The 17528-nt window shown below is 44.1% G+C and overlaps 1 pseudogene; it reads left to right on the top strand.

Moving 5' to 3' along the window:
• The window catches only part of LOC115309257, a 30899-nt pseudogene that overhangs the window by 4212 nt on the left and 9159 nt on the right, over nt 1–17528 (top strand).

Raw genomic sequence — 17528 nt, 5'->3', positions numbered from 1 at the left:
CCTGGCTGCATGCCCGACCCGGAGGAATAACACATAGTCAGTTCCGGTTGCTGTCCCGACCGGTATCCGCCTCCAGAAAAGTCGAGTGTCATGCTTTCGCCTGTAATGAAATCTCGGCCCACGATCACGGGTGCCACGAGTCCTCGCAGATAAAGAAATCGCTGACGCCGCTTCTTTCCACTAAACAGAGTCCGCAGGCTCACGGTTCCTGCAGCTGTTATCGCTGTGCCAGCAGCTAGCTGCAAACGGGTTTTTGCGTTCCTGGAGGCTTGTCATATCATCGTACAAGCAGCGCGATGATATGACTACCGAGTGCACAGCGTTGAAAGAAGAAAACAAGACGCTGAAAGCTGAGAATGCTGCACTGTCCTCCCAGAGTGATTCGCTGAAAAAACTACTGTCGGACATGAAGCAGCGTTTAACTGATCTTGAGCAGTACTCCCGGAACAAAAACATTGACATTAGGAACTTCCAGTAGAGCAGAACGAGCATCTTCCTGACATGCTACATAAAATAGGTGAGATAATTAATGAGCCTATCACCCAAGAAGATGTTGACGCCTGCCACCGTGTTCCGACGAGGAACTTGACGTGCCCGACAGTGGTTGTCCAATTTCACAGTCGCAAAAAACGTGATGCTGTGCTTGCGAAAGTCAGAAAGACAAAAGTCACCACTAGGCATCTGGGGCACACAGAAAATGTCCCCATCTACATAAACGAAAACTTGTGCCCTACTCTCAGAAAACTACTGGGAATGGCAGTGGCAAGAAGAAAGGAAAAGCTATGGAAATTTGTGTGGACAAAGAACGGCCGCATCTTTGCTAGGAAGGACGAGACTTCGCAGGTGGTTCGGGTGGCTTGCGTGCGTGACTTAGATGAAATAATCTGAGACCCGAACTGTACTAAATGTAATCTCAGCGCAAAATAGTCATGCAATCTTCCCTTTTGACGCCCGCTGACGTGAGCGTTTGTTTGCCAGAAACAAGAAGCACACATCTTTTTTCCACCTAAACACTCAATCCCTGCGAAATGAACACGATGACATAGCAGCCTTCCTTAGCATGCTAGATTTCACTTTCGACATCATTATGATAACTGAAACGTGGTACCAAAATGGTAGCAAAGTAATTGAACTGCCGCAACATAACACTTTCCTTCAAAATCGCCAAGATAAAAGAGGAGGAGGGGTTATGATAGCTATCAAAAAGTCTTTTGAATGTTCTGCTGTCCCCGCTTTTTCAAAAGTTGATAGTGATTGCGAAATATTATCCTTGAATTGTGGTCAAAATGTGTTCTCTGTTGTCTATCGCCCTCCCAACGGAAACGTCTCGAGGTTTTTATCTTTTCTTGATAAATATTTATTTTGGATTAACGAAAACAAGCTTAATTTAATCCTTGGAGGCGACCTAAACATCAACTTTTTATCCCCGTCTCTAGCAGAGCGTGAAGTAAATAGAATACTAGAATGCAATGGCTTTGCAAACGTCATAAGAGAAGCAACACGCATACAGAGGACATCAACGTCAATTGATGCATTCATTACAAACATTCATATCTCATCCCTTCTGCCAGGAGTAATATCTACTCAAATAAGCGATCATTTGCCAACTTTTCTTTTTGCTGACTGTCACACTGATTTATCACGACACAAACCTTGCTATGAAACATATCAAAGCATAAACGATAGTACGCTTCAACTTTTTAGAACCAGTCTCGAAGATATGAACTGGGATCATGTTTATCAGAAAACCGATCCAGAGAACGCGTATAATGCTTTTATTACTACATTTACATCAATTTATCTTCACTGTTTCCCATTTAAAACATACAAAATACGAAGAAAAGCGCGCAAGCCATGGATTAATAAAGAATGTTTAAACATGATTCAACGAAAAAACTTCCTTTACAATCGCTTTTTTCGGAGTAGACGCTTAGATGACTTTGCAAAATTTAAAACCTACAGAAATAAAGTCACGTATTATCTCCGCCAGGCCAAAAAAGATTACATGCACAGATTATTTAACACAGACATATTGAAAAGAAGCGATCTCGTCTGGAAACAAATAAACCAGATTTTGAATGTCAGAAAAGCCACAAATCATACTATTGAAATTACATCAAATAATAAAAAACTATCCGGAAAAACATTAGCCGACTGTTTTAATGACTGTTTTAATGTGTCCTTAATTAAGAGCGACCATGATCCAAATTGTATGACGTACTTGGGACCGCGTAATTCACACAGTGCTTCTTTGTTTCCAACGGACGCAAATGAAATTATAAGTTCCTTATTGACTCTCCGCAACAGTAAATCACGTGATCCGCATAATCTACAAATTTATCCCATAAAACATGTAATAGATCTAGTCAGTCCTGTCTCGGAGCATACATTTAACAGTTGCCTCGCGCAAGGAGTATTTCCTAAGAGCATGCAAATGGCCAAGGTAACTCTAATTTATAAAGGAGGAGATAAAAATGATATATCTAACTATCGTCCAATATCAATTCTTCCAATTTTTTTAAAATGCCTAGAGAAGATAATTTACAAGCGAATTTGCGGTTTTTTGTGATAAATATAGCCTATTAACACCCTGCCAACACGGTTTTCGAATGCTTCGCTCAACAGAGACCGCCCTTCTCACTCAAAAAGCGCTAATTTTGGAATCTTTTGAAAACAGAGAAATTATACTTGGTGTGTTTATAGATTTCTCAAAAGCGTTTGACTCCATAAATCATAAAACACTCCTTTTAAAACTTGATTCCTACGGTTTTCGTGGTACATTTTTACAAATAATCAAATCGTATCTAGATTTTCGCTGTCAGCAAGTTGTAATAAATAACGAATTATCAGACCTTAAACCCATTTTTGCCGGTGTTCCTCAAGGTAGCATATTAGGACCTTTACTCTTTAATCTTTACATCAACGACATTGTTATTATTGATTCTAACCAGACTTGTACAGGTTACTGAAAAATAGTAAGGAATTACATTTACAATTACTCGAGGCTAAATTGTAATTTATTACAACTACAATTACCCTCCCATGAAAGTAACTGACCGTTACCCCAAAAAGTAATCCGTTACTTTCGTGGCGTTACTTTTAACATTATTCTCCTCAAGTAAGAACCAAAGGGACGAGGGTTATTCAAGTTCTTATTCTTGCCACCTGTTGCATTTAATGACCTTGAGTATTTTGAGCAACAGCTGGCTCTCGAAAGTCTCTTCAGACATTTTGCGTTATTTCTTACTGAAGATGTCGACTGCTAAGCTGAAAACCCTTTGAACTGAGGCACTGGATGGGAGTGGGATACTGTTCCTCACGAATGCTTCATGCTCTGCATTGAGTTTTTTTCAGCGAAGCAAGGAAAGTACTATTTACCTCGAATGTAGAGCAAAGCTTCGTCATTGCAGCCGTTGCCTGTTATTCGAGAGATTTAGTAAATCCTTCCGATACCTCCGATACCGGCGATAACGGTACCCGATAACGATATGATGCATACGCAAAGACGGCGGCGAAGTATCGGATATCATTATCGGAGTCATCGGACCGATCTACTCAAATTCTCCACTGTCTAAATCGCGAAGCTGTAGAAGTCATCAACAGCAAAACATAGTTGTAACAGTAAGGGGATAATTAAATAATAAATACGGTTTGGCTCAATATTCTTCTTTCTTTCGTTCTGAACAGTTCGAGCCTCACTTAAGACGTTGGTGAATAAAAAAAAGGTTCCAGTACATAAATATAAGTAATAAGGGAAAAAGAAGGATACTCATAACAACAATTACAACGTCGGTTAAAACAAGGAAATGTGAACGCACGTTTGTCGTGTGTACCTTCCTTGGTTCCGTTCAAAAACGCACGGAGCACGGACCGACTGCCGTTTACTCCGGTGTTCTCCCGATAGACGTCCGCTGATGCCACGGCCAGCGAAGGGCAGAGTACTAAGTAAGCCGCGCTATGGCCCCACTAACGAATTTCACTCTCTCCTCAAGCCCAGAATATCAAGTCTACGTCAGCCACCATTATGTTTTATTTGTAAAAATATCTGCTTGAGATAAGATGCGTCCTGCTGGGGCAAAACAGGAAGAAGAAGAAAGGAAGACTGTTACCATTTTATAAGTGCTCGCAAGAAGCTGACTCACAAAAAGTGTAGGGTAGACGGAGCGTTGTCTGGTGTTGTGACATTATGAAAATGGTCCTAGTCACTATAACTGAGAAGGACAGTGTTAATTTTTTTCAGTGCACTTACCGCCTGGAGCTTCCCGAAGAGGCGCACAATCACTTGGTGTCCTCCTCTCCCCGTCTTCGGGGAGAGGAGGACACCAAAAAAAGGAACTAAAAAAAATCAAAAATGACTTGCCCCCCCCCCCTTTTTTCTTTTTGTAGAATTGTTCATTTAGATTTTTTTACATGGATGTTAGGGTCTAAAAAAAAGATAGATTCAGGGGCTTGGTGTTGCAAAAAAAGGGTTTGCGAAACTGAAGAGTGCCAAGCCTCCCTTTGCGCTGGTCGATTCGCGTGACAGTGTCACTGCCGCTCGACTTTACAAAAAAAAAAAAAAAAAATATTTAGAAGGGGGGGGGGGGGGTTGGTTCTGACAAAAAAATGTAACGGATTACAAGGAATCCGTTACGTCAAAAGTGTAAGGGAATTACTTTAAAATTACTCTAGAAAATATGTAATTATTCCGTTACTAAATTACTGATAAATGTAAGGGATTACAAGTAATTCCGTTACTTGTAACGGATTACGTACAAGTCTGATTCTAACCCAACATTCGTTATTTACGCCGACGACACCAGTTTATTTTTTAGAGGCGCACAAGTGTCGGACCTCGAAGAACAAGCTTCCCATTGTTTGCGCTTGCTTCAAAGCTGGACCAATTCAAATTCGTTAACCATAAACACAAGCAAATCTCATGCAGTACTTTTCAGACCCCGAAATAAATATGCTTATGTTCCCACTCTTGACCTTAAGCTTGGCTCAGAATCCATTCAGAATGTTTCAGTGGTAAAAAAACCTAGGAGTGTTATTTGAAGAGCATCTCACATGCAATCAGCATATTGATATGACTGCCAAAAAAATCTCCGAAATTGTAGGTGTACTGTCTAAATTACGTCATCTTATGCCTCAATGTATTAAGAAACTTTTGTACAACTCATTATTTTTCTCTGTAATTTCTTATTGTTTTTTTGGTTTGGGGCACAACAACTTTCTCCAACATCAACAAACTGCATGTAATCCAAAAACGAGCCATTAGAATCATAGCAAACATACCATATGGTGCCCATTCTAAGTCTGTTTTTGAAACACACAAAATTCTCCCAATACCTCAATTACATAACGATATTTTACTAAAACGGTACAATATGAGCATCAGACAACATAACATGGAAATTTTAAATTTATCACATCTACAACGTAAGGTACACATACACCATATACGTCCCACTTGTCACTGGATTATTCCACAGACACGTACAAATTACGGTCGTCAGATGCTTCGTTTTAACTTACCTTCTTATTAAATAATCTAAATGTTGATTAGCATTTGCAAGTCACAGTATGTTCTCTTTTTTCTGTTGCTATACCGCTCTTACAGTGTTTTGTTCGCAGAATTGAGACGCACCTCCAATGTGATTATCTATTTTTGTTATGACGTGCCCCTGTTGCAATGCTACGTTTTTCGTAGGGGGCGCAGACCCTCAGTCAAGCCTTTTATAGGCTTTTTGTCTGCGCCCCCAACATCTGTGCGATGTTGAATAAAGATTTGATTGATCGATTGATTGATTGATCGTCTCCTATGCTTTGCAGAGAAATCCCCTATAAGTGATATGGCGGCCCCAGAATCCTAAAGCATGGCTATGGGAACATGAAGCAGTGAAATCGTCATGCGCGGTTCCATGACGTTGGGCTCCGGCTAGGTTCGACGTACCGATGGAATTTGTGCCTCGGCCTCACTGCTCACAGGGACTGTGATGACCGTCAGCGAGTCGCTGGCTGGACTGAAGCACCACTAGTGCTCGTTGGTTTTCTGTTAGTATTCTTCCTCGTCCCGTCCACGTCCAATTCAATGTAGTTTCTTGTTGTTGAAACCGTTTTGCTCCGTGTTATTTCTCCGGGTCGGGCATGCAGCAAGGAAAACCGACCACTACGTGTACACTCTATTGCAGGTTAAGAAAAGCGAGACAAGCTCTGCCTGCAAAGCCCTACATTCTTTCGATTTTAGCATATCAAACACTGGAGAGGAGGCAGGTGAACTCACCTCCTCTTTGGCATTCACCCTGCTAAAGTAGAAAGATTCGAGGGCTTTTTGTGCAGAGCTTGTCTTCCTTTTCTTAACCTGCAACAGAGTATATACTCAAGGACACCTTGCTGAGGCTATGCGGTCAAAGTTGTCGGCCCATGGGCGCTCGAACATCAGAGCTGTGCACGAGCGCTCTTCACTTCTGAAATGCCACAGGAAGTAGTCCACGTGTATAGAGGTTTGCATTCGTGAAGTGTGTAACGAGTTTTAGGAATGTGCATTAAAAATATGTGGGGCAGTATACGAGGCAGGCAAGTGGCTCTAACTGAGCAGGCGAAACAAATGGGCACTATGAGCAGATGCCGTTGCCGGACCCATACTTTTCATCCACCGTAGTCGATCGGAAAAGGCGCCCTCCTCGTTTACACGTAGGGCCAAGAGTTGTTTCTCGTGCCAGGTGGCGTGCTGTGCTAGCTGTAATTTAACCAGCTGCAAAATTACCGCAGGTGGCTCCAGAAGAATTCAAAGCTACCATTGTGCGCATCAACAGCGTCCTGCGCAAGACTCTACCCGTGAACGTCAAGTGGCTTTTCTGCGGCTGCCTGTGTTGTTGCTGTACCCTCGAATGCTCGCTCTGTCCCGTCGTCTGCTTGAGCAAACGGGTGAGTCGTTCGTCTTCTCGAACACTGAGCTCCCCCCGCAGGGGGCACCTGTGAAAGCAGGTGTTTGGAGAGTGGCGTCTCCACGGACCCCGAGCTCCGCAGGGGGCGCCTGCACCTTAGGTGCTAGGTGCTTGGTGAGTAGCGTCACCACGGACCCCAGCCGCGTGGGCCACCATATCCGCACGCAGGGGGCACCTGCTTTAGTAGGTGCTTGGTGAGTGGCGTCACTACGAACCCCGAGCCATGTGGGTTCGCCCACCCACGTCTGGCTGTGCGTGGCGTACCCGTGTCCGGGGAAAAGGGGACCCTGGTAGTTGAGCTAAGCCCGGGGTATGTTTGGACCCTTCGGGGCCCCCCGGGCGAGGCAATACACCGCTTCGACCCCTGCTTCTCGTAGACGGGTGTCCTGGCTTGGCCCGACCAGGATGATTCAGTCAGTCGCCCCTTCTACCCTCTTCTTCCTTCTTTCACTTTTCCTTCCACCTCTTTCTCTTTTCTTCTGCACTGTCTTCCTTCCTTTTTCACCTTCTTAGGCGGCAAGGGCTAACCTTGAGTGGAAACAGGTCCTGTCCCTGCAACCACACTAGGGTATAGTGCCCGGGCAGCACTGGTAGAGTAATTGTGTCAGCCAAGCCTTTCTTGCTATGGCACATTACCTACCCCCTTGTTGGGCTCCGTGGTGGGCGGTGCACCCGGGCATTGAACTTTTCTCCCATCTTTATGGGTTCTCAAGCTAAACCTCCCTCTGATCGGGCCCTGAAAAGGGTCCGGACCGAAGTCCCTAGAAAAGACACGATCCCATCACCTCCTGCGTTCCCCAAATTTTTGGTTGTACACTCCGAAGATGACACCCCACTCTCCAAGATGTCCCCCTTTCTTGTTGCTAAAGTGCTAGAAAGTGGGGTCGGTAGGAACTTTAAAGCCAAAAAGATGCCCTCAGGTGACCTGCTTGTGGAAATTGATTCCAGACAACAGAGTACAGCACTTCTCTCGTTGAACTCTGTGTCGGATCACAAAGTGACTGTTTCACCCCATCGTACACTCAATACGATTCAGGGCGTTATCTCTGAGGATGACCTGATCGACAGTTCCGACACTGAAATCCTTGAAGGGCTCTCTGACCAAGGAGTTGTAGCCGCAAGGCGCATCTCCCTGCGTCGGGATGGTCAAGAGCGGAAAACAAAACACATAGTTCTAACTTTTGCTTCCACCACACTCCCGGATGCTGTTAGGGCTGGCTATCTTCACTGCAGGGTTTGGCCGTATGTGTCTAATCCTCGAAGATGTTTCAAATGCCAGAGGTTTGGTCATGGCTCCCAGCACTGCCGTGGAAAAGCCACGTGTGCGAAATGTGCCAAGTCTGACCACCCCGCAGAGACCTGCACCAACGACCCACACTGTGCAAACTGCAATGATCCCCACCCCGCATACTCTCGATCATGCAGAACGTGGAAAGAAGAAAAGGAAGTACTCACTCTTAAAGTCAAAGAAAATCTCTCGTACCCAGAGGAACGCCGCCGCCTCGCATTCTTGCGCAAGGGCAGCTATTCGCAGGTGGTGCAGCGGGGACCTGCACCACTGATGGTAGCAGTGGCGACCCAAACGTCCTTTCTGGACTATGGGAAGCCACGGCAGTCCCCTACGCCCCAGCTGAAAATTCAGCTTCCGGGGCATGCTATCTCAGCTGGGCAGTCTACGGATCCTCCCAGCCAGAGCGCAAACACTCGCGCTCCTGCGGGAAAACAGCCTCAGCCCTCTCACGTAGAGGGTATGCAGGTTGCTTCCCAAGCTCAGGATGGGCCGGCGGCTACGGCAACCGTCCCTCCTCCGCGATCTCCTTCCAGGGAGAAGGGTGGACGCTCCCGCCCACACTCCCTGGAAAGATCATCATCGAAGGAGCGGCACGGCTCTCGTGCTACTCCTGCAGCAGCACCTAAGCGGCAGGAACGGGTGCACTTGGGCGATTCCCCGCCCAGCACCTCCTCCGTCCATTTCCTGGGCCTGGTCGTGGACGGGGCATGACGCCCCATTCTCCGAGCCTGCCCAAACCTGCAGCAAAGGCCTCACCTCAAGAAGCAGAGGCCATGGATGAGGATACAGAAGTCTCCACTCATGCGTCTGAGCAAGACGACATGGAGTGGCAGACTTCTAAAAATAAACACAAAAACAAAAAACCTGTAATCCCTCCAAAGTGATGTTGTTTTTTGTTGCCATATGCGGCAGATTTACGGCTTTTTACATACTCTTACCTAGTTTTACTTTTTAGATTAGCAACTTTTTAACTTCTGTTTAGAGGAATGACCAACTTTCACTTTATGCAGTGGAACTGCCGCGGTCTTTTACGTAATATTGATGATGTTAATTTTTTTATGGATGAGCTACGTCCTATTGCACTCTCCTTACAAGAGACGCATCTAAGCGATCATCATAAGTCAGTGTTGCGTCGCTATCAAGTTTTTAGAAAAGATCGCCTCGCATCTAATTCATCCGATGGAGTGGCGGTGGTTGTCCAGAATGGGGTTGCCTGCTCTCAGGTTCCTCTCAATACGCCACTTGAGGCTGTGGCTGTGCGCCTTCTTTTGGACCGCCTTATCACTGGTGTCTCTATTTATATTCCACCAAACGTTCCGCTGCATCTTCATGATCTCCAAAGACTTGTTACACAGCTTCCTCACCCTTTTTTACTTTTAGGCGATTTTAACGCTCATCACCCCTTGTGGGGTAGCGCCCGTCAAGACTCACGTGGTGGGGTTCTTGAGCGGTTTTTATTAACTTCTGGGCTGTGCCTTATGAATAAGAGAGATCCAACCTTTTTTAGCGCAGCTCACAATTCATTTACATCTATCGATCTCTCTTTCTCATCCCCCTCATTGTTTTCTTCATTTACGTGGAAAGTTTTAAATAAAGCCTTCGGAAGTGACCACTTTCCAGTCGTCCTGGAGAGTTCGGTTTCTGTACCAAGCCTTATGAAACGTACGCCTCGTTGGAAACTGGAAAAAGCTGATTGGAGTCTTTTTAGCCTAAACTCGGACCTGAAACCTCCCATGTTCCAGTCCTTAACACAAGAAGAAGCAACGACATACGTTACAGAACAGATAATTAATGCCGCTTTTCATTCCACCCCTCAGACTTCCTGTAAAATAGCCAAAAAATGTAAACCATGGTGGAATGACGATTGTTCCACCACCAAGAAGAAACAGGATAAGGCTTGGAGCATATTTCGCAGGTATCCAACATTTGTGAACTTAATAGAGTTTCAGCGAAATAGGGCTCAAGCTCGTTGGACAAGGAAGCAGGCCAAGCGGAGGTCTTGGAGAGGATATTTGTCCTCTATTAGTAGCTATGTCCCAGCAAAGGAAGTGTGGGACCGACTTCACAAGGTCGAAGGCAGATACCGCTGTTTCACAGTTCCTCTCTTTCCATCTGCATCCTCATTGCACGACCAGGCCAATCTGTTAGGTGCACATTTTGCAGCCGTTTCAAACTCCTCGCACTACTCTTCGGCGTTTTTGAAGTTTAAGTCTGATGTAGAGAGAACAAAAACCAGCTTGGCAGGAGGAACCTCCGCACCCTACAATCAACCGTTCACAATGGTGGAACTCCAAATGGCTCTGAATGTCCGGAAACACTCTTCCCCAGGTCCTGATCGTATACATTACGACATGATTCGACATTTATCAAAGGAATCACTCTCAGCTCTCCTAATTTATTTTAATGGTTTATGGAAAGATTCATACTTCCCTACTGAATGGAAACAGGCAGAAGTGATCCCGTTATTGAAGCCTGGAAAAGACCCTTCCCTCCCGTCAAGTTACAGGCCGATAGCATTGACGAGCTGCCTGGGAAAAACATACGAAAGGTTAATCAACAAGCGTCTTGTTTAATTCCTTGAACAAAATGATATTTTGGATGCAGATCAGTGCGGCTGCCGACCTGGACGCTCCACGACCGACCACTTGGTTCGGCTGGAGACTTTTGTACGGGAGGCATTTGTGAACAGGCAGCATTGCGTATCGGTATTTTTCGACTTGGAGAAAGCTTATGATACCACTTGGCGACATGGCATCCTGCGTGACCTTTTTATGTATGGAGTACGCGGCAGATTGCTTTACTGCATTAAAAACTTTTTATGTGATCGCTCTTTTCGTGTACGGCTAGGGACAACACTTTCCGACTTGTTTGTTCAGGAGAACGGGGTTCCTCAGGGTGGAGTCCTGAGTGTTACTCTTTTTCTGTAAAAATTAATTCTCTCTGTCAGGTCATACCTTCTTCCGTGTCGTACTCCCTATATGTGGATGATATTCAAATTTCTGTGGCATCTTGTAATATGTCTAGCTGCGAAAGACAGTTGCAGCTAACCATAAATAAAATGACTAAATGGGCAAACAAAAATGGTTTTAAGTTCTCTTCAGAAAAAACAATCTGTGTCCCCTTTTCTCTGCGGCGTGGGCTTCGGTTAGATCCGATTCTCAGTTTAAATGGAAGTATCATAGCATTAAGACCAGAGCATAAGTTCCTGGGACTGATTTTCGACCGTAAACTTAGCTTTGTATCTCACCTCAAGTGGCTGAAGCAAAAGTGTATGCAGGCTATGAATATCCTAAAAGTTCTCTCTCACAAGTCTTGGGGCTCCGATAAAAGGTGTCTTCGTCTCTATTTCTCTCTCGTAAGATCACGTCTTGATTATGGTGCTGTTGTGTACACATCTGCTCGACCGTCTGCATTGAAGATGCTTGATCCAGTGCACCATCTTGGGTTGCGTCTAGCAAGTGGTGCTTTTCGAACATCCCCTATCCCAAGCTTGTATGTTGACTCTAATGAAATGTCACTGGAGAAAAGGCGGCAACTCCTTAGTCTAGTCTATGTTTACAAAGTTTTGTCGGATTCTAGTCATCCAGCTCACACTTATATCCGAGAGTACAGATTTTGTCGCACCTTTGACCATAAGCCAACTGTTGTTCGACCCTTGAGTCTTCGTTTTGAGAACCTGCATCTATCCCTTGGCCTGCCTCGTGAAAATGTCTACCTCATAGAAAGTGCAAGTCAAACTGCCCCATGGGATATCAAGCATATAGCTTGTGATTGGTACTTCACAAAATTTAATAAACATAATGTCTCGCCACTTGCTTTTCAACAAGAATTTCTTGCACTGCAAGAAAAGTACAAGACTTATCACCAATTTTAAACTGATGGAGCCAAGTCCTCAACGCATGTAGGCTCATCTGTTCATTCAAACTCGTTTACACATGTGACACGGCTAAATAATATCGCTAGCATTTTTACTGCCGAGCTATATGGCGTGCTCTCAGCACTTGACTATATTATCCGGAGCAAAGTGATGAAAGCAGTTCTTTTTGTAGACTCCTGGAGCGTTGTTACTGCAGCATGTTCACTCAATCCAACCAACAACACGCTAACTCAACTGGTACGTGCTAAAATTCAGCTGGGCCTCGGAGATGGGAAGGATATTAGGTTTTGTTGGATCCCGAGCCATGCGGGCATTGCAGGCAACGAGGCTGCAGATAGACTGGCCGCCTCCTCGCGTAGCCTCTTACCATCACACGCGTGGATTCCATACCAAGACCTAACAAGGCCCATACGGCTTGCACTTTTAAAACTGTGGCAGTCTGAGTGGGATTTGGCTGATAACAACAAACTTTATATCATCAAGCCAAGCATCGGCACCTGGGAAAGCTCCTATAACCGGAGCCGTTTCCGTGAGGTTCTTCTGTGCCGGTTGAGGATCGGGCACACCTTCCTCACCCATCGATACCTACTTGTTGGTGAGGAACCACCGGAGTGCGACCACTGTGGAGACACTTTGTCCGTTCTACATATTTTTCTTTGCCCTGGTCTTCTACAACAACACAAGTTCTTCTTTCCTGAGCTTTTCACGTACAGTATCCCTTTCCATCCTACACTTTTCCTAGGGGAGCAACCTCTGATATCAATTGACCGTCTCTTAGCTTTTCTAGAACATATAGCAATTTTACACAAACTATAGTGGAAATACCTTTTTAGTACACCGTTTCTAGTTGAATTTAATTTACCTAGTTTGGCGCAGTATGGCCATCGTTGCTCTTGCGCCATAAAACCCGCAAACAACAACAACAACACTGAGCTCCCTCCCCAACGTTTATCTTTTCCCGAAGTTCTCTTTGGGAGCATCTAGCCCAAGCGTTAGGAGGAAGTACAGTGGAATTTTTATAATTTGAACCCAAAGGGGACCAAAACTTTCTTTGAATAATGCAAAGTTTGAACTACCGGGAGTTTCCTCCCTTATAACTCATGGGACGGGACCTGCATGTTAGATTGAATTATCCACGAGTTCGAATATAGAGGCTTTGAATTAACGAGATTCCACTATAGTAATGAACCCTTTTCAAGTAACAAGCACAGTCTAGAAGGTTGCCTGTGAACTTCAAACGAAGTGCAGCCCAACATAGCATCCGCCCATCAAAACGTGCTGGCATTGTATCGGTTTTTATTGATTTTATGCTGCATACTACCATTGCTCAAAAGAGAATCGTCGAAAAAGGCTAAATATGCGCAAAGACGGGTTCTCGCCACGTTGGTCGCGGCGAGAACCCGAAATAAAGCGAAACTAGTGGCCGTGTATTTTTTTTTTTTTTTTGTCCTATAAAAGCCTGTTTGTCGTCTGCACACTGGTTTACGAGTTCGCTCCCGCATGGCTCGCAATACGCAAAAACACTAAGCGCCAATAGTAGAGGCTGGCGATGTGCGAGATAATCGCGTTAATTAATACTTTTAACAATATATGATGAATAATGACCACCTGTGGAAAAGCTCAAAAACCAGTGTGCAGACAACAAACATCCGGTATATGCCATAGGAAATGCACAGCCGTCGTTTGTGCTTTAATTTTAATATATTACCATCTCTGACTTAAGCTTTGAAAAAACAGACATACATCTTGAGAGACTATGTTCGCGTCCCAATTGCGGGTATGCAAGAATTTGAAATTTTGCAATGCAAGCCGATGTGTTGATTCCTATGGCTGCACGCTGTAGGAGCAGAGGCATACTGGAAAGATTTGTTCCGCGCAGTTTCACAGGAGCCCAAAACATAGGTAGATAAATGTGGCTGAACCCTATTTCATTGGGCAACAGGTTGTGCCACCTACAGAGTGCAGATCTTCTCTATTTTTGGTGCCACTTATCAAAAATGGGAAGCAATGGTCCTTGAAGATAGCGATGTTTCTATCGCTTCTCATAATGAATGTTCTCTACAGGTCTGAGAAAAAAGGCTCTAGTACAGGCTGCAGTTCTTTGTTTTTCATCTCTTTTCCTTTGTTCGGTCAATTTGCAACAACGTAGGAACACTAAAACAGCACAGACGTGTCACCATCTTTGAGTCTCGCAACACAGTCTTCAAAGTCCTGCACGACTTCACCATGAAAAATAAGGTCTATGGCGCTTCGATCCCCGCCATGTCGAATCTCGGGAGATACAGTGAAATACAACTCAAACAAATTTCAAGGCACCTCAAAGAATAGTTTACATCGGTGAAAGTTCACTTCATTAAATGCTTTATGCACAGTGTGGCTTTGCTGGGGAATTTGAGTTTGTTCATCTGAATAGTTTTTTTTTTCAATTCAAGTTACTTCAAGTGGTATTTCACAGGTACGCTTTGTTTCTCCATGAGTGCAAGCAACGTAGAAGCTGCTATAGACCGGAGGTCAGATTTATGAAACAATCTTACGAACGCTAGATCCGAAGATATCCGAAAAAAAGCTACAACGGCAGCAATTTCGCCATTCAAGCAGCTGCCAAGGGCTAGTTCGGCACACTAAGCCTAGCAAGGCACTCCTACGCTGTGTCGCTCGGACTGTCCCTGGCCAAGACCGTCTGCTGAATAGAATGTGCTCGCGCGACCCTTGTCGACCCTTCCCGTATAAATAGTTTAATTTCTGACCTCGAATTTCAGCTCAGAAGTCAGTCTCTCCCCCTTGTCATTGCCCTGTTTTCAGAGGCAGCGACAGCAAACGCTCTTGTTGAAAAAGGAAACGTTCGTTGTTTCTACAGAATGTAGAGAGATTCATTTATTCATTCATTCATTCATTCATTTGTTTATTTCTTGTGCTCATGAAACGCTTGAAGCCCTTATAATGATGCACAATTAACATATAGCAAAAAAAAATAATAATTCTACAAATTGACAATAGAAAACTTGAACGCTACAAAGATGGTTATAGATTCGCAAGAGAAAACTTGAACGCTGCAAAAGATGGGTTAAAATGTCAATGCAAGAATCATTGAAAGTATTATACAAGGTCTGAATACGTGTCATGGGGCAGGTTCGGAAAAATTCATTAACATAAAATGGAAGAGAAATGCGCAAAAATCTTCTCGGGACATGAATATTTATCGATAAAGTTAGGTCAGGGCAATCATTGACTCCGTGAAGGCATTTGAACAAACATATGAGATCTCTGTTGCGTCGTCTGGCACTCAAAGTAGAACAATTGTATCGCTCTAAAAGTCTTCTATATTCAAAGTAAACAATGCACCCAACATAGCGGTCGTAAAAAATTCGAAAAAAACGTTTCTGGACATCTTCAATCGACTCTTGGTGCGTACGCCCAATAGAATTCCACACAACTGACGAAAACTCTAGCTTAGACCTAATTAATGAAAAGTATAACTGCATAATACAGGCCCACATGAAAAACTCGCGTGTGATTCTGGATATGACACCTAACGTACGAAAAGACGCGTTGACAATGTTATTGACATATGTATTAAATGAAAGAGAAGAGTCTATATAAACTCCAATATCACGAGCGCAATCCACCCTTTGCAACGGGGCATTGCCGAGTTGGTAAGAAAAATGAAAGGCCTTAGCTTCTTAGCAAATGACATAACAACAGTCTTAGTGGGATTAAGTGTCACCCTGTTGAGACTACACCAATCGCTCACTGATTTTACATCATCCATTAGTTTCACACAGTTCTCTACAGTTACTATCTGCCTAAATAACTTGATGTCATCGGCGTATTGCAGGATTTCTGAATGTAGAACACATGAACGAAGGTCGTTTATAAAAACATTAAAAAGAATTGGTCCAAGAATGGACCCCTGGGGAACACCAGACAGGGTGACAAAAGGCCGGGAGAGATGACCGAGAATACGTACAAGGTTCTATCTATCGGACAAATAATTGTGAAGCAATGTGCATAATGTAGTACTCATACCGTACGATATCAGCTTTTGTAAAAGTAACGAGTGGTCAACCAAATCAAATGCCTTGGACATGTCAAAATATACACTGTCAACCTGACCCTGCTGACACACGATAGGCGAAACGAAATTAAGAAAAGACACCAAGTTTGATTATACTGATCTTCCGCGCACAAAACCGTGTTGTGAGGGCAGGATTTTATGTTTAAAAAAGCTCGAAATATGTCCCGAAAGTACTATTTTTTAAACCTTTGCAAATGGACATAATAATGAAATGTGTCTATACTTTTTTAGGTCATCTGTTCTTCCTTTCTTATGCATCGGCACGGTTATCGCTTTTTTCCAAATCGAAGAAAAAGTGCAACTCGATAAAGAAAGGTTAAAAATATGCGTTAGAATGGGTGTGAAAATGGAAGAACATCCTTTGACAATAAAACTCGGGATACCGTCAAATGCGACCGATAACTTAGGTTTTAGTTTTGAATTGCAAGTTTAATGTCAGCGATTTCAAATAACGGGACTGATAGGCAATCGCTACCACTGTCACCAGCGTCAGGCGCAGATAAACCATTCCGGCTGCAAGAATATACAGAGGCAAAATAGCTCGCAAAAACGTTCGCAACTTCTTCGGGTTCACTAATCGGAATTCCAGATGAGTCAGCGATGTTTGTTGTCGATGTAGTTGTGGCTGTACGGTTCTTGACGGACCTCCAGAAGTCCAATGGGTCACGATATAAACGGCGCTCTGCTGACTCATGGTGCACTCCCTTATCGCGCTGCAACAACGACTTTGCCTGCGCACGTTATTCGGAAAACTTGGCGTACCAGAACGCTGAGTCAGAAGCCTTATATTTCATATGATAATGCAATTTGGATCTTAAGGCTGATCGCAGCTCGAAAGAATAGCAGTGAGGATACCGAGTTGTTTGGGGACGTTTCTTGGGAACGAAGCGCTCAAGTGCAGATACGATATGTTTAGTAAACGCTGCTACCGCGCAGTTTACATCAGTCATGTTGCATATGTGTGCCCAGTTTACGTTATCTAAATACTGAAATAGACCAAAGTAATCGCCTCTTGAAAAGGAGAACGAGTCAGGATTTGTTTTTTGCTTCACGTTCCCCACGAAAAGCTTAAGGGGGACAAGATATGGGACGTGCAATACTTCGGGTGATACCAATGGGTTAAGGACACAAACTAGGCTGTGGATGGCAAAGTTAGATAGAGCAAGATCTAGGATTTTTCCTGCATGGTTTTGAAGACTATTCCATTGGTTCAGTCCCTGAAAGTTAATAAAAGACAAAATAATATTTGCCTTGGGCGAGGCATTACGAGTTGGCAGAGCTGAGTGTTCTGGACTCCAATTTATATCAGGAATGTTGAAATCACCAGGTATGAGTATACTGTGTCGGTCAACATCT

The sequence above is a fragment of the Ixodes scapularis genome, unplaced genomic scaffold, assembly GCF_016920785.2.
Source record: "Ixodes scapularis isolate PalLabHiFi unplaced genomic scaffold, ASM1692078v2 PGA_scaffold13__105_contigs__length_92229423, whole genome shotgun sequence".
Taxonomy (NCBI): domain Eukaryota; kingdom Metazoa; phylum Arthropoda; class Arachnida; order Ixodida; family Ixodidae; genus Ixodes; species Ixodes scapularis.
The sequence above is the reverse complement of the archived record's forward strand: the minus strand, read 5'-3'. Positions and strand labels throughout refer to the sequence as shown.